Consider the following 17524-nt stretch of genomic DNA (forward strand, 5'->3'; position numbering starts at 1 on the left):
GGCCGAAAAGCATGTTGTCTTTATCTTGAGCCAGAAGAAAGCTGGGCTTCTTTCCTAGGAAAACAAGACAGGGCTTTGCATTCCTGCCACCAACTGCTCTAAAGCGGAGCTTGCAGGCTGCATCTTATGAACTGTTGTCAACCGTTTAAATTTGCCACAGCTTTGTAAACAAAAACAGCGCTGCTTTGTGTAATATTAAAAAAGGTAAATCAATTTCTAGAAAGCTTCGTTAAACGGTCCACACGATGCGCGATAAGGAGTGAATATTGGAGCCAGAAGACTGCGGAGCATGACAGTTGTTTAAGAAGTAAAATGAAATTGTATTGCAGACGTTGACATATTAAGTGAAGGGATTTTAACTGCGTTCATTTCTCTCTCTTTTTTTACGAACTCCGCTCGCCGGACCCATAAATCAGCGTTAGCTGCTCTCAACATCCGCGCCGCGTTAGGCAGCGTAATCCAGTTATCTCCGACTAAGCGAAATCACAACATTTGTCAAGCGTCGGTTCTGAGGCGGTATATCATCCGTCGCTGGCAGCGGAGGACAAAAAAAAAAGGGGCTTCCGTCGGCCGCAACAACGGGCGCGCTTCAGAGCGGGCGCGACCGGGGCGAGCGGCGGCAGAGGAGCCGGTTCGCGGTGCCGCGCCGCCCGAGGCCGCTCGACCGCTTCAGCCGGACTTCCCGGCGACTCGGATTCATCGTCGCGCGGTCCCGCGCTTCGACCCCGTCCCTTCCGCTCCCCCCCCGGCCAGTTCCAGATCGCCCCTGTCCCCACGCCGGTGGGTCGTAAACTCAACTCCAGCCGTAGCCCCCGGGCTGTTATTCTCTTCCGCTCGCTTAGGTTTGGCCGAGGCTCACCGGACGTCCCGAGTATGCTGAAGGAGCCTTTTTTTTTTCCCTTCTTCTTTTTTCTTTTCTTTTTTTGTTTGTTTGCCGATGCCATCCAAAAGCATCATTGCACAACGCGAGGCTCAGTTGCTCAACCTGTTTGGTGAAGTGGGTCAGCAGCGAGTGGCGCCTGTAACGTGTTTACGCTAGCCCGGAGATTCGGCTGCGCCTCCACGCAGCCGCGATTTCTGTCACATTTACATCAGCTTCAGATTACCTTGGCTCAGGTTCTGCATGCTCGTTTTCTAATGTGCTACTCAGTGCACTTGGGTGGAAGGGGGGGGGGGGGACTTATTTTTTGTAGTCGGAAGAAAGGTCTGAAGCAGCTAGCGATCCCGACCGAGTGGGGAGGGTCGTTCCAGCACTGCGGCACGAGGGCGGAGACGGGGCCCGGGGCTCGAGGAGCGCTGCAGCAAACCTTCGCACCACGACTATTTTTCTTATTCTTACATCTTGCAGTGGATGATACTTTCCCCGCCCTTGTAAACACAAAAGGACCAGCTGCAGTCAGCTGCGGCGCCTGGTAGGGCTGTCCTCCTGCTCCGTGAGCTGCTCTGGGCTCTGGAGGCTGAGCGATGTGACAAACCGCCCTCACGCTAAACTTCATTTCCAGAAATGGCGAAATCTTAGAGGAACTCATTATTGTCAGGCTACACCCAAATTTGTGCAATTTCATTGTTTCTTGCTTAAATACATTTGACTCGAGCTGCTGTACAGCAACGAAAACAGTGGGGGGGGGGGGGGCCGTTTATTATTCTTTTTTATTAGTGGCGACATATGTAGGAGCAGCATGAGGTAAAGTTACCCTTCGAGGTAAGCCTAGCTATGGAAATGCAAACAAATGCACATGACCTCCAGATTGGGCCAAGTACACATGAATGTGGCCGTGGTTATGTAGCGGTGAAGCCTGGGTAATGTTTGGCTGGAGTATTTCCAGAGTTAAGCGCTCGTCACTCAGGAAGTTGGGTCAGCATTTGCGATTTTTAGCATGCTGAACATTTGGGCAAAAATATCCGCAAAACAGTGAATCCAAATAAAATGTATATTTCCGGTGATCAAGTTTTTATCAGTCGGTACAAATGCCCATTCTTCCTCATTTTGCCGCGGAATGATCAGGCGCAAGTTGGACACATCAGTCATATCATTACCTCTTTTATCGAATGTTTGTTTAGTTACATTGACGCACTCTAGAGCGCTGCATTATATTTATACCCAGATACTCTTATTGATTTGGGGATCTGTTGCCGCAGTGGAGTGTGTTGCGTGTTGCGTAAGAGAAGGATATTTTACGAGGTTTCATGTGTTTGCGGGCTCAGTAAATGGCTGACTGCCAAGCCGGTGTGTCCTTGTGCGTGGGCACACTCTCTCCCTTCCTCTTCCTCGTCCTGATCTTACATGGTCTTTACCACAGTCTTACATCTGAGCATTTCTCCCCACACACGCTGACACGCACACGCACATGCTGACACGCACACGCATGTTCTTTAATGTCGTCTTTGTGCCATTGTTTCTTTCGTAGTGGCCATTTGCGTCAGAATCGGGTCGCTGCGCACGGGTGAAATCCCATTGAAAATGTTTCTGCTCATTTTTACTGGCTTCGTAAGGAAGTTTGTGCCTCATCTTATGGTAGAAAAATCCACTGATGTACCAGTCAACTGGAAATCATTTGATTACTTATGCAGCTAATCTCCGTGATCCATAGCATTCCGCACGTAATAGTTAATGTAATGTAATAATACTTGTAGCATGGAGAACGCTTGGAAAGAAAGTGAAACTGGTGTTTACCTATACTGTGGTCTGAATTATTTCGCAACAGTTGCATGTCGGATGTTGAAACGTTTTGCTTAGGAAAGCATTCTTTGTAGCTGCATAGACTCGTACAACAGCCAATCCAGTGGAAAGTGGTTTACCCTGAATTAAATTTGCATGTACACCCCCCCCCCCCCCACCAACCACCCAGAAAAATGTGTTTGCAGTTTTTTTGTGCCTTTGAAATCAGTGCTGTTCTACGGCTGTAGGGAATTCACTCCTCTAACGCACTTGCCCACAAGCCAGTGACTGTTCTGCGCTCTACAGACCACATAGTGGGCTGACTACTGGAGAGCATGCGTCAGTCAGTGGTGATATACATCCCTCACTTATAGTAACCAGCCTGAGGAGGACTGGTGTGTCATTGGTAGGTGCTAAATCAGTGGTAACCCAGGGAAACCTGGCTGACTTAAATCTGCCTTGCCCTGGGACAGGTGAATCCACTGGTCAGTCACTCCATGTCAACTGCCTGCCTGAGAATGCAGTTGATACTTTTTTCTGTGAAGCATATTTGTGTGAGCCTAGATTTTTCAGAAATGATTAGGACCAGCCTGAACAGGTATATCCTGATTTATATGCTGTAGAGCGTAGAAGCACTTGATACTAAAGCATTGTTTTTTAAAAATTGTTTTTCTAAATAGGATGGTTAAAGTTACAGAAAGACAGAAGTCTGGGGCTGTCCCAGGTCACTTTCAATAAGAAAGAGATATTTAATGACCCCCCCCCATCAAACCAACAACACCCTTTTCCAGCATCAATTTAGTTTTCTCAGTTCACCCATGTAAATAATAACCAACCTCATCCCCACTTATCATTTTGGTCTGTGGAGGCTACAGGCTGGTATTGCGGCTGAATACAGGTAATTTATAGATTACTAGGAGAAGCAAAGCTGGTAGAAAGCACGGTTTTATTTTTCTGAATGATCGGCTTCAGTAGATGGTGACTGATCAGACAGAAAGTATCCATCATGCACATCAACACTTCAGCCAAGTTAAGGGCCGTGTTTGGGATCTGTGCAGAGTTTGTGCAGAACACCCCAGAGCCGGTGTTCGGGGCGTGCGGTACCAGTGCACTACTTCACAGAGCCTCTTTCACTCCTACGTCCAGCAATCACCGCGTTCGTCTCCCGAATGCTTTCCCGCTGCTGAAACTCCTTGAAATGAAATATGATGAAATCAGCTCACCGAAATAGCCCCCTTTTCAGTAATGTAAGCGGCAAATCGGCATTTTGACAGAGCTGAATAATTAAAGAGCTGCCTTTCTTCCTAATGAAGCGCTTTTCAAGTTCCCCTCACTGTAGCGATTCTGCTGTGAAATAGGATAGGAGCAAAACCGTCAATTTACGGAATATAGAAGGGCCTCGGCTGGGTTTAAACTAATTAAAACCAGAGCGGTCGTGTTAAAGCAGGGATATTTGGAAAAGTGGCAGGGCGGAAAAGGGCCTTAAAGACATTAATGCGGTTTTAGGGAAAAAATACTTGTTGCATCCCGAAATGGCATATTTCAAACCATGACAGTGAACCCATGTTTAAGAAGGCTAAATTGACTGAAAAAAGACAGAAAATTCTGCTTCTCGTGAGACTAGGGTACCTGTAACCCAGGAAGAGGCTGTGGACCAATAACATTGAGCTAACCATTAGCAGTGAGCTTCACTTCTGATTGGTTTCTACCATAGGCTGTAGGAAAAATATGGACCGAGTCACTGTGCACTGTGACGTCACCCATTGACTTTCCTTGGGCTTGGTGAACACCGTTTGGGGGAGGGAAAAAAAGTGCAGATTTCTTGCGCCGCCATGTTGTACAAATTGGAGCCCGAGTCTGTGTGGTCTCAGGGGGCCCTTATATGGGCATGAAGTCCGGCTGAGTCCCGGTCGTCCACTAAGCATGTGAGATACAGTGACTCAGCAGTGATTCGTCCACTAAATATGACAATTCTGTCCCAATAGCACAATAACTTAACAGATCAGCACTTGGAGAGACATTAGATGAAGAAAAAACACCAACTGCGACTGTATTTCTTGTGGGGGAAAAAAATGATTGGCTTCACATTTTGGCCGTATTGTTACCATTGACTTCCATTGTAACACGTGGCTGAAACACCTGTCCTGGTGCCAACCGCACTTGTGCTAGTGAGCTACGTCTGTCAGCGAGACCAGGAAGCGAGCTTCAAAAGTGAAGTCCGGTTTTGGCCGCTCGGTTTCCACTGATGGTTGACACATTTAATGTCTGGCAGAGCTGCAGCCTGCGTTCTTGTGAGGTTAGACGAGGTCCTTTTCAGTTCCGTTTTTTTAAAATAAAATGTTAGGGAACATTGGTAATGACACGACACCGTTTGTCGTGTTGCTGTGAATGCTGATGTGGCTTGTACCTCAAATGTCCGAAATCTGTGATGGCTTTCAAGTGAAACTGCTTGTTATGGATCCATTTTAGCCCTGAACGCTGTGACAGCAACTCCTTTGAGACTCACTGATAAACCACTGCGAAACTGTTCATGAGAAACTGCAAGTAGCGTCGCTGATTTTTGTCCCGCTGTGGTTTGTTGAAGTAGGTCAGCATGTCACTTCAAAAGGGAGTGTAGGCTACGCGATCGTGGTGCATTTGCTACTTTCCTGGGTAGGCATAATCAAATCTAGCCCTTCTGCTTTTCTGTTGTACCTGATCAATCAAGTTGCCTGGCCCGCTGTGTGCACTCATGTTGCTTCCCAGGTCTAAATCAGTCCCCGATTAGGGGCAAGAATGAAAGCCAGCCATGCTGCTGGCTCTGTGAGCCAAGTCTGCGTATCCCTCCTCTGGGGTAGTCTAGGGCGGCTGAGGTCATCTTTGGAAGACCTCTGTTACTTTCTCTTTGTCGGCACACGGCTGCGGACGGGGTGTGCCGGCGGCTCACGCGGCTTCCTGGGGGGCCGCGGCGATACGCGACGGATCGCGGCCTGCGGATGACGTACGGGTGGCGACCCCTCTGGCCGGCCCGCGTCACTGCAGCCGCGCCGGGTCACACGGCTCCGGGGGGCCGACTGCAGCGGAAGCCCAGGGGAGCGCCTGAGCCGCTCGAGACAACGGCGTCGCGTTAAAACGCAGGAAACCGGTCGCGGGCGGCTGTTTATGCTGAGGCTAGGAGGTCCGAGAAGCCTTTAAGGGAAGTGTGCAGATAGGGGAGACCAAAGATAGGACGTAGTGCTGGGGGTAGGGGGGTGTGGGAGGGGGAAGCGGGGGAGACGTCTAACTGATCCATCAGTGAAAGGTTTTGAGAAGCGGCGCACCTGATAACGCGGATAAGCCCCCCCCCCCCGTCCGTCTGTCTCCTCTCCTCCGGCGAGCCTGGGTCTGGTCTGGGCCGCACGGCTCCGCGCCCGCGCTCCCCGTCCAGGAAGGCTACCGTTAGCGAGGAGGGAAAGCGCTCGCGTGATTCGCTGATGTTCGTCTCGGGCCGCTATTGACGCAGGCGCCTCTCCAAACCTCCGGGAAGAATGCGAACGCCGGGCGGTGGAAAGTCTACATGTAAAAAAAAAAAAAAAAAATAAAGAAGCTGGGCCCAGAAGTGATGCGGGCGGCGCTCACCCCCCGCCCCCCGGATTCTGCCGGTCGCTGCCGCCGTACGCAGCCGAGGGCTTTGTTTGTAAACTTTCGGGGCCAGATAACAGGGGAGAGAACCTTATCGTCTTAACGCTGGCTTGCGCTTTATCTCGACATTGTTGCGTAAGGGGCTGAACGGGTATTGTTGCAGGTCTTAGGACGACTACGGATAACCGACACGTTTGTTGCTGATGGATCAGACGTCTTTCTCGTAAACGTTTCGAGGTCTCGTCTTCGTTGACGCGAGGGACGTCCGAGCGCGTAGCCGTCTTATCGCTCCGCCGCTTATCCCGTTTTGAAAACGTCCTCGTCCGGGCTTCCTTTACAGGCTCCTTGTGACTTTCTTGGCGGACGCCCTCTCGCCCCGTTTCAGGTCTTTTTCCGGAGATTTCTCCGCGCAGGTCTGTCCTTCGTCATTTCACCCGCGCTCCGTTGCTCTTCTTTCATCCCTCTTCTCCGGTTTTACGCGCTGGCGATGCCGAAGGCCCGCAGAGTGCCCCGGTGGGCGCCTCTGATCCCACGTCCTGCGGCGGTACCGGTACGGTAAACGCCGCTCTGTCTTTTCTTTAAATTTTTTTTTCTCTCTTTTTTCTTTTTTTTTCTCCTCTCTTCCCTAGACCTCTGTTTCTAAAAACATCGTCTGGGTGTGGTGGACAGCGAGCTCCGCGGTCGGATTCCTGCAGACGCTTTTGTTTGTTGTGGTTTGGAGCGGCTCTGCCAAGGGGGAGAACCGGCTGTGTGGTTCTATCTCTCCGAAATTCCTGCCGCAGTAGCGCTTTATTAAAATTGCGTTTGTGTTTGCAGCTCTCGTGTCTCAGAGGCCGTCTTCGGAGCCTGTTTAAGGCGAGGGGGCTCGATCTCGCTCACTTTTGTTTTTTGCCCCGTCGCACGATTGCACAACAGCGATATTTTTGTTTTCAGCTCGCAAACGTTTTTGTTTTAACGAGTACTTTTTTCGTTGCTTTTTTTATTTATTAGTTCACCAGTGGCCTAGTGTGAAGGTGATTGGAGCTCTCCGTAGTCAAGGAGGTGCTGGACGAGTTGGATTTCTTTTTTCTTCTTTTTCTTTTTTTTCCCAGCAACCCCTGAACTCCTTTTGTTTTGGTCGTTTTGTCGGTTTCCTTGTCACTGATCCATGGAAACTTTTCTTGACTTTGAAGCTGGCGGACGGAGAGGGGCTGAGGGGGAGGGGGGTGGTGGGGGTGGGTTTGGGGAGGGTAGCAAAATGTAGAGACCCCCGCTAGCCCCCCCACATACACACTCTCTCACTCACATGCGCACACACACACACACACACACACGCACCACACAGCACAGCAGACTCGAGCTGCTGCACCCTCCCCCCCCCTTCTCTTAGCCACACTGCCCTCTCTGTCTCTCTCTCTCTCCCTCTCTCTCTCTCGCTCTCACTTTCACTGTCTGTGTCTTCTGTCTCTGTCTGTCTCTCTCTCTCTCTCTCTCTCTCTCTCGCTCTCTCTTTCACTGTCTGTGTCTTCTGTCTCTGTCTCTGTCTGTCTCTCTCTCTCTCTCTGTCATTTCCTACCCAGGGCAGGCTTGTCAGAGGCGAGGCGGTGTGTAATTGAGTAATTGTGCTGTATTGCTCTCCTTTCCTCTCGTAATGATCTCTCGCGGGAACACGCCGCCATCAGACCCGCCGGCCGCGCGGTTTGGCTCCCGTCCGCGGCGGGGATCAGGCCCGGCGGCCGCTGGCACCGTCTGCGGCCGCACCTGTCGGTGCCCGTCTGGGGGCCTCCCCGGCAGCGTCCCTCCCTGTCCTCGACCAGCACCACCACCGCCGTCGCTGCCCGGGGGGCCCCCCCTCCACAGCGCCGCCAGCCGCCGCCGCTCTTTAACCCGAGTGGCGAATAGCGCGCGGGCCCAGCCGCCGCAGCGCCGCTCCCAAAAAAAGCCCGTCGGCCCGCTGTCGAGGACCCGGCGTGACCGTGCGCCCCCAACTCCCGACGGCAGGGTTCTGAGGCGCGCCACCACCGCGGGCCGACGGAACACAGCGGTCGCCCCCGTCCCGCCGGCGCGGGGGTCACGTGACTTGGCCGGCGCGGGCCTTCTCGGGGCCGGCCGCTCGCGCGGCGGTGGGGAGTAATGCTCCTAGCAGCTGCCGAAGGCATTTCCGCCGGAGGGTTTTCTCCTTAGCGGAGAGGAGCGCGGAGGTCCTGCCGTGCGCCGGACGCTCTCTGGCGGTAACAGGAGCGCGCGGGGTGCCCTCGAAGGGCTTCTGGGGTCCCGAGCTCGAGGAGCGACGTGTTCCAGCCGGACGGACGGGGGGAGTCGCCGCGCGGTTTCCTGGAGAGCGTAAGAGAGCCTGGTCTGGCGGTGGAGGCTGAAGACGTGCCCGTGTGCGCTCTGCGCGGCCGCCAGATGTCCCGTCGCTGGCGGCCTCAGCGTCCCGCTTCCCGCTCTCAGCTCGGTCGGCGCTTTGGCCAGGCGCGCGACAGGGACGCTCAGACCTGGCCCTCGGCGCCTGTGATTTACATCCAGCCCCCTCCAATCAGGAGCGGGTTTAGATCCGGGACGCCAGACGAGCAGTACCTCTGGCCAATCTGTGACGTTAACACTAAACGGGACTGTCGTGGAAAATGAAACCAGCAGTGCCGCTGGCCTCGAGGGCCTGATTGGGGCGGTCCTGGCGTGCGGTATGCGCGAAGCTCCGCGCGACTGAAATTCAGTCCGCGGGCGTGGGCTCGCCGGGCCTCCGAGAGGTGTCTGACTTCCCGCGGAAGGTGTGGCCGCGGTACTCCCGTCGGCGCGGGAGGCATGTCCGGCATTCGCGGCTTCTGAGCCAGGCGGGGTGTCCTAAGGACGGGGCGACGTGCCGCGGAGCTGTGTCGCACCGACCGGCAGCCCCGACAGCGTGCGCCGTCCTCAGGCCAAAATTGCTCGCCGTTCGCACACGGCCATCGTATACTCATAGCTGGGATTATCTTCGCTGCAGCGTTTGTAATAAGCCGCTTTATAATAAGCGCTTTTCAATCAGCCCAGGAACTCTTCCCAGGGACTCGAGCGTGCCCCCAGGAAGCGCTGGTGTTTTTCCACTGCCTTGCCAAAAGCAGAACTCTTGGATCCCACCCAGGAAGAAGCTTGAACAAGCTCTCTGTAATGATAACATAACAAACGCAGCGAATGCTATGAAGGCTCACCAGCGGTTCAAATATTTTCGGTTATTGCATTATGAATTATTTGCTTGTGTACAACCGATTCACAAATCAGTTGACAGATCTAACGTTTGTGTGTTCAGACACCAAGCAAATATAATAGAATTAGATTTTTTTTTAAAGGAACGTGTTGTGTGCCATTGGTGTTGTGACTTGGAATGTTTAGGATTATATAATGGATTGGTAAAAACAAGCTGTAGGCTTTATAGCTTACAGGCATAAAGGCATTTATCAAAGAAACGAGCCCCTGGCTCTTGCTAGCAGACGATAACAGCTTAAATCATCTCCACCGTCGGCGTTTCCTTATCCCACCTCTTCGCTCGTATGTAATAATAAAAGCGGCTTTGCGCGTGTGTGCTAAAGCCCGGCGGTGTCATGTGGTCTGAGGAGCCTGCGCTCAGCCCCCCGGGCCCCTGAGAGCGCGCAGCGAGCCGCGCCGAGCCCCGACCCGGCGGATAAGATAAGCGAGCCGTTAGCCCTGCATCCTGCCACTCTGAGCTGAGAGGGGGGCTAGCGCGCGGTCTGTCCCCCCCCCCCCCCCGCTGTCTGCAGGATCCCGACGCGGGCCGCGCCGTTAGCAACCGGTGAGAAAACTCGGCTCCGCTCTCACGACCCGGAAGCGCTTGTTCCGGAGGGGGGGGTGTGGGGGGGGGGGTGGGGGGTCGTTTCCATGGGGCCGGAGCCAACAAATAATCTAACGGTGAATCACGTAGCGCAGGAATCCGTAGCCAGGCGCGGGGCCAGCGGGGCCGAGCGCGCTCCGCGAACCCCTGTCGGAAAATCTCTCAGAACCAACTGTTTGAGCCTTTTTTTAGCCCCCTCCCACTCGCCCCCACAACCACCCACACGTTTCACAGCTATCGGATTCGCTTTCACATGCTTTCAGCGCGTTTCCTCTGGCTCGCCCTGGACCTTCTTTAAACTACGAGCAGTTGCGTCGTGTTTTTATATTCCCAGACTCGGCAGTGCGGGTTTGAAAACAAAGGTGCGGTAACCTCATCTTTCTACAGCGTGCAGGCAGTGTAAAAATAGATCCCTTTTTTTCCCCCCCTAGCTGAGCGGTAGGAATATGCATGCTTTTCCTTTTTTTTGATTAGCATACGGCATGAAAATCCATTTGAACGGCGCCAGTAAATCCGAAGCGCACCTTCCTGTGTGTGAACGCTTCGTGAGGCCGGAGTGGTTTTGGGGGCGGGGCCGCCTGGAGCGCGGGACTGCGCCGCACATGTTACTGGGAGACGCGCTCGCCCGCGCCGCCGTCCTAAATCCCCCCCGAGCAGCGCCGGGCCTCGCGGTAACGCTGGAGAAGCCGCGCGCTTCGGGGCGGCCGTTTAATTTCGCCCGCTGCGGTCTTTGAACCCATGGTACGCGTCTGCGTCTGCGTCTGCAGTGTGTGTTCCCATTCCCATTCCCGCGCCCCCCTCACCCCCCCCCTGCCCCGGGGCGCGTCTGTGCTGTCGGTGGGACCCGCGCCACCCCCCCGTCTCTCTGTGCGGTCTCCCCCCCCCCGCGGCCGCCGCGCTACGGATTACAGAGGGGCGACACGAGGGAGGGGGTGGGGCGGCGGCGGCGGCGGCGTGGAGAAACAACAGAAGTGCAGCGGCTGTTTTAGCAGCGCCCGGGCAAACATCGCAGACCCCCCCAATGTGATCCAGATAAGAGGCCGTCGCTCGGAGCAGCTGAAAGCCAGCCAGGGGAGCGGGCCAGGGATGGGGGGGGGGGGGAGCTGTGGTAGGAGGGGTGGGAGGATGACAGGAAAGGGGAACCCCCCCCCTCCCCCCGCTCCGTCCGGAAGCCCCGTCACGTGTGCCCCGGCCTCCTTCCTGTCCCCTCCCCTCCTCTCTCTCTCTCCGCTCGTCGGACTCTCTGAGTGTCTTCTTCAGTATTACTCCGGCCTTAATGAATGGTCTTGGCCGCGATGGGAAAGGGCTTTTCTCATGATGAAAAACAGGCTTCAGCCAGGAGAGCCCATCCAAGTGCAACAGGATCCGCTGCGGAGGAAATAACAAATAACAGCGTATGGAGGCGGGAGGAGCGGCGTACGGCGCGGCTGTCCTGCGCGGCTGTCCCACGCATGGCGCCGTAGCGTAGCGTAGCGTACGCCTGCGCGCCTGTGTAACAGCTGGGCGCAGAACTGAAGGGGTTAACGTGGGCATTCGCAGATTGCTGCAGTTGTGAGGTTGTGCCTGAGCCGGGTAGGTGAGCCCTGTTCTGTATAGGTATTATGAGTCTTTGCAATTAGAGTAGTTCCACTGTATGTGTTTGAGCATGCCAGGCTTTCTGTGCTCTGTGCTCACAACTGTTGCGTGTTCTGAAAAAGATCGAGTCACCCTACTAGCTTTGTTTTGAGCGAGTTGATATAGACTGAAGCCTAGTTTAAGTCTGTTGTCACAGCTTTTCCATGGAACCCATGGCTGTGTCATGCCTGGTTCTGCAGGGGCAGGCTGGGCTTGGATCAGTAGGTGTTTCTCAAGTTGCCCTTGTGGGTGACCAGTTGCTGTCTGTGATGGATTGCATGCGCTCTGCAGTGCGGTGCATTGTTTGCCACTGACTCAGAGGAGGCCATGTGAGAGGAGAATGTGCACTTAAGCTGGAGCGCTACATGTGCAGCTGCATAGCTGCAGCGCTCCATGCGCAGTTACGCAGCTGCAGCATTCCGTGCACAGCTGCGTTGCTACATGCAAAGCTGCAGTGTTCCATGCACAGCTGCAGAGTTCCATGCACAGCTGCATTGCTGCATGCACTGCTGCAGCACTCCATGCATAGCTGTAGCGTTCCATGCACAGCTGCATTGCTGCATGCACAGGTGCAGGTGGCACAGCAAGGGCACTAGATAATTCCACAACTGGTTATCGAAGTTTAAAAAAAGTAAGAAGTCTGCAAACGTCTCCCACCGCAGCTGTTCCTGTGCACCTGGAGGGTTTTGAAACTGTGTTGGGGGGGTCTGCTACAAAGACTGAGCGCAAATTATAGTGTCAAGGAATCATTGTCAAGAGATGGTGGCAGGGGAAAAAAAAACAAAAAAACTAAAAGAACTGCTCTAATCCCGCTGGTGAAGAGATTTCAGGTTACAGAGTGGCTGGGTGGCCTGCGCATTGTGAGCCTTGCAAAGATGCCTTTGATGTCAAATTGTTTAGTTTGCAAAGTGGCTTTTAACTATGCTTTTTACTGAAGAATCCAAATCTGCGTCCAAAACTCATTCAAGCCGCAGCGCTAACTAAAACATCAACGCTGTTTTATGTTGAGACAAACATATCGGACCCTGACGGGGGGGCGTCTCAGTTTGGGATTCAGTTTTCATCGAATGTGCAGCCTCAGGAGGCCCGTTTTGAGCCGCGTGGAACACCGTTCTGTGCAGTTTCCTTTCCAGCCATTCCTGCTGTTGCAAGTTTTCACAGATTCAAAAAATCTTTCACAGATTAATTTTTTTTTTTTTACCATGAAATTCTTTCCTTCCCATCTTCTTGAATTTAAAAGTCGTTGGCAGGGGTGAAATAGAGAGATTAGTGGTTTAGCTTAACATTTTACTTGTTGTTAAAGTTTCTATTTTGAGCGTGGGCTGTGGTCTTATAGAATGCTTGCGGAGGGGGTGGGTGGGTTTGGGCGGGGGGGGGGCAGTTGGGGGTGAGAGGGTCCTCAGGAAGGGGAGGGGTAGAGACTGCTCACAGTCAGACCGCCTCAGAGGTGGGCGAATGTTGCACAACCGTCCACCGGTGCTCTCTGACCCCCCCACCCCCCCACCAAACCCCACCCCCCCGCTCTCACGCCCTGGGTTTTACGCCATTCATAAAAAAAGCCGGCCTGCGCTTCCGGGAGAGCGCACACGACGGTCGCTTTGCGTTCCTCTGGAATCTGAACGCAAATGGACCGCAGGTGTAGATTGCAGTGTCGACCGCCGATTGGCTGCTCGGAGATCAGAGAATGTGTCTGTGAGAACCGGAGATGCCTTAAACTGGCAGTGTATGTGGTGCTGATCATATGCAGTACGTACAGCATGTGTAGCATGTGCACATTATAACATGGAGGCTGTAATATGTCTACTGCCTGTGTGCAGATTATAATGTGTAGCCTGTAGCATTTTTAGTATGTAGTCTGTAGTATGCTATAGTGTAGTATGCTAAAATTGTATAATATGTACAGATTATAGTATAAGGAGTGTAGTCCTCTCACCGTTTCCTATATACTGTTCAGTGATACTAATAAGTATGCCAGTCATTGACACACAACCATTGAGCACCGACTGAGCAGGGAAGTCCAGCTGTCACTTTGTTTGAATGTGTTCCCCCTGAATTGCCTGAATTTCTGTGGTACGCTGTGGTATGAGTTAGGTGAAAGGCAATGAGAGCAAATGGCCCAATACCTTTGAATTATGTCCACACCAGTGTGTCCCCTCGGCTTGGAGGTCATTTGTGGCGGTGTGACTCGCTGTATATACCAGCTTAGCCTTAGTCTGCAAAGACGATTTATCATGCGGCCATGACGATACCGTGGCGATATTACCGTGCAGCCTCTGTGCGGTGCTGTAGCTTTTCCGTCACCTCTACCGCTTGAGCGTGATTTGTTCAGCAAAAAGAAAAAAAAAGGAGGAATGGAAATGGGCACGTATGCGCTTCAGTTCTGACTGTATCGGCTGACCTGGCGTTCGCGCGTGGGTGCGGCGTCGGCGGCTGCGCGATTTCGTCACCGCAGGTCGGTTTCCGTCCGTGACTCAGACGAGCTGCTACGCGAGGAATGCGGAGAGCGCGGCGTCCCTACCCGTCGGCAGCGCGGCGGAGAGTCCTGGCACGCCGTCCCGGGGATACAAGGTGCTGTTTTCCCAAGGCTTTCCACGGGCCGCTCGATGCCCCGATTCGCCAAATGCCGCTTTTTTTTTTTTGAGAACGGCACGAGCGGGTCGGCTCGGCACGTCCCGTCCCGAACTTTCGCCGCGCCGGGAGGGGGGGGTCATGTTTATTTACCGTCGCCGCGAAGTTCTTTCTTCGCGGTCGCTTTTCCACATTAACGGCACCGCCGGTCCAACCCCCCGCGGGGCCATCTCGTTTATTTCTTTATTTTTCATTCAGAACTGACACGGAATATTCCGGGCCTCCGTGCCCCCCCCCAGCCCCCCTCCCGGGCGCGCACGCAGCGTAGAAGCCGCCGGAAGGCTGGAAGCGAGGCCTTATTAGCCGCCTCTCTGGGCCGTTTGGAAATGGCCTCGCCGGTGTTAAAACCCTCATTTCGCTTTTCTCTCTCCGCGACTCCGCTAACGCGGGCCAGATGCGTCCTGTTGACGGCGCGTTTGTAAATTTAGCCCCGGCTTGTTTGTTTACTTGTTTTTTTTGGCTAACGAGCGCCGCGGAGCCGCATTTAGCCGCAGAGGTGTGAAGCCCACAGGAAGAGCGCGGCCTGAGATGTGCGGCTCTCAGGCCCCTGACTGAGGCGCTGCGCAGAGCGGACTTTATTAGGGGTGCAGTGCTGGCTGCGGTCCAGCTGCTTTTAATGGCCTCCTGATTTCCTCTCCCTCACTCTCTCTTTCCCCCTCCCTCTTTCTGCTTCTTCCTCTCTCACTCTTTTCCCCCCTTTCTCTTTCACACTCTCTTTCCCCCTCTCTCTCTCGGTCTCCCTCTCACTCTTTCGCTTCCCCCTCCCTCTTTCCTCCTCCCTCTCTCTCTCTCTTTCACACACTCTCTCCCCCTCTCCCTCTCTCTCCCTCTCTCTCTCTCTCTCTTTCACACACACTCACCCCCCTCTCTCTGTCCCACCTCCCTCTGGCCCAGTGATAGACCCGGTCGGTTCAGAATGTTTGGCAGTGCAGGGCCCGAGGTGGCGCTCCTGTCGCCGTGGAGAGCTCCGCCCCCTGCCCCTGAGTGACAGCGCTGCGCGCCGGGGGCCGGGGGCTGTTCCCGGCGCTCCTCCCCCTCGCCGGGAGTTTAGCGGGGAGCTTTAGCGCTAAACCCCGAGGCTCCAGTCTCTGTTGTTGTTGCTCATGCCCTGCCTGGAAACTGAGTCATCCCCAGCTGTGCCTCCGCAGCCGCCCCGAGCTCCAGGCCCGGCGCTTCCACTCCGCAGGGCCTCCCGCTCGTCACCCCCCCCGGCACCCGCCAACCGCCGCCTTCACCACCCGAACCACCGCCCGAACCTGGACCGCCACAGAAAAATAAACCATCTGAAGTGCGAAGGTTCGCCGGGCGGAAGGCGTGTGGGAAGGAGCGGTGGCTTTGCTGTGTGGACGTGCGTGCGGGCGAGGGCGGCCCTGTTCTGCCTGGCTGATAACCGCAGGAGAGGCGGCCTGGCGGGCGGGCTGCAGCCGTTAGCCCCACGGCTAGGGCCCGGCCGTCGCTCCGGCAGACGGAATGCGGCGGCGCTTCCGCCTCCGAGCCGCCGCCGCCGCCGCTGGGTGAACTCGGCGTTCGGTCGCACCGCAGAAATGCCGTGTCGGAGAGGTGGGGGAGGCCCGGGGGGGGGAGGAGGAGGAGGAGGAGAGGGAAAATAAGGCAAAGCAAGCTGCAGCAAGTGCCTTAGACACCCCTCTCCCCCCCCCACACTCCTGATTAGCCCATAAATGGTGAGGACAGACCCAACCTGCCGGGCAGCCCCAGGCCTCTTATTCAGCGGCGCGGAGAGGGAGAGGGAGATGGGACAGGGGGCGAGCCCTGGGGAACGCGTTGGTGTGCGGAGGGAGGGGGGGGGGGTAGTGTGCAGAGCAGCAGACTCCACAGTTCACTCAGCAAAGGGAGAGAGAGGGGAGAGCAGAGAGGGGAGACAGGGAGAGGGGGAGAGAGAGGAGAAGGGGAGAGAGAAGAGGGGAGAGAGGAATAGAGAACAGGAGAGAGAGAGGGGGAGGGAGAATGGGAGGGAGAGGGAGAGAGAAAGAGAGAAGGAGAGAGAGGGGGAGGGAGAAAGGGAGGGAGCGAGAGAGGGTGAGAGGGAGGGAGAGACAGACTTCCCCGTGTCCCACTGTGCCCCCAGAGAGAGCCGGTGCCCCTGCCTGCCTGCTTCCAATCAGCCGCCAGCTGCATGCTGCCGCAGCGAGCAATTTCTGATTTCCTGGGTTTTTTGTGTGTTGTGTGCGGGGTGTGTGTGTCGTGGGTGTGTGCTTGGTGTGTGGTGTGCTGCTGTGTGTGTGTGTACTATGTGTGTGTGTGTGTGTGTGTCGTGCGGCGGTGCGTATGGTGTGTGTGTATGTGTGCACGGTGCGTGTGTGTGTGGTGGGTATGTGTGTGTGCTGTGTGTGTGTGTGTGTGTGTGCTACTGCGCGCGGTGATGTGCGCGTTGGTGTGTGTTGCGTTGGGTGTGTGTGTGTCTCTAACATGCGCATGCACCCACTGCATCTCTGGCACACACACATCTGCAGGCACACGCAGAACGAAAGCCTGGAGCTGGATGTGCTTCAGACAGTGATTACCTCGTCATGAGTAGCTTGATCACCAGCCAAGGATCTGACCAGTCCAGTTAAAGCACGCGAAATATCACTGTGACAATGCGCAAAAACAAAAGCCAGGAGCAGCCTACGCAGGAGACAGCAGGCGCACGAGTACGGCTCTGTGGGGCGAGCGGTCACGGAGAGCTCGGGCCCTGTCCCCGGTGTGGCCCTTTGCCAGCTGTGGTCCTTGTGTAAGTCCTCGGTGAGAGCCGCTTGAGCGGAAAGCCTTGAAGCGCGGTCCGTACGGAACCTGCCGGCGCAAGCAGAACGAGCCGCGGCCACTAACGAGCGGACACATTTCCCCACAGCGGCGAAGGCCTGAACACGCACCGTTTCAGAAATGCAGTCCACGGCCGGGACGGGGTTGGGGTGGGGTGGGGGGGTGTAGGGACGCGTTCTAACAGACACGCATGACACACCAGATGTGCGCGCGGACCGTCTCGACCTTTTTAAAAAAAAAATTTAAAAAAAACTTTTTTTACTTTATTGTTTCGGGGACTCCTCTCATTGGCTCTCCCGACACAGCGACTACTGTTCTCTGAAGTGCGTCGACCGGCTGGCTGGCTGGCTGGCTGTGGCTTGAGAACGCGGGCCGGGGTTTTTTTTTGGGTTTTTTTTCACCGAAGCCACATCTCCAGATCTGCAGTCGTGGACTCGGTGCCAAAAAGGAAATGAAAG

General features: G+C 54.9%; 1 protein-coding gene across 6 annotated transcripts in view; it reads left to right on the plus strand.

Annotated features, from left to right (window-relative positions):
• Positions 1-17524, plus strand: part of tab2 (TGF-beta activated kinase 1 (MAP3K7) binding protein 2) — a 40366-nt gene that overhangs the window by 4595 nt on the left and 18247 nt on the right. The window contains exon 1 of one of the 6 annotated variants that reach the window (XM_064340010.1): positions 11325-11636. The exons of the other annotated variants lie outside the window; for them this stretch is intronic. The gene's annotated coding sequence lies outside the window, so the exon portion shown is untranslated. Of the gene's footprint in view, positions 1-11324; positions 11637-17524 lie in introns of those variants that run through there. 6 annotated transcript variants of the gene reach the window in all.

Source organism: Anguilla rostrata, chromosome 6 (assembly GCF_018555375.3).
Source record: "Anguilla rostrata isolate EN2019 chromosome 6, ASM1855537v3, whole genome shotgun sequence".
Classification (NCBI taxonomy): Eukaryota; Metazoa; Chordata; class Actinopteri; order Anguilliformes; family Anguillidae; genus Anguilla; species Anguilla rostrata.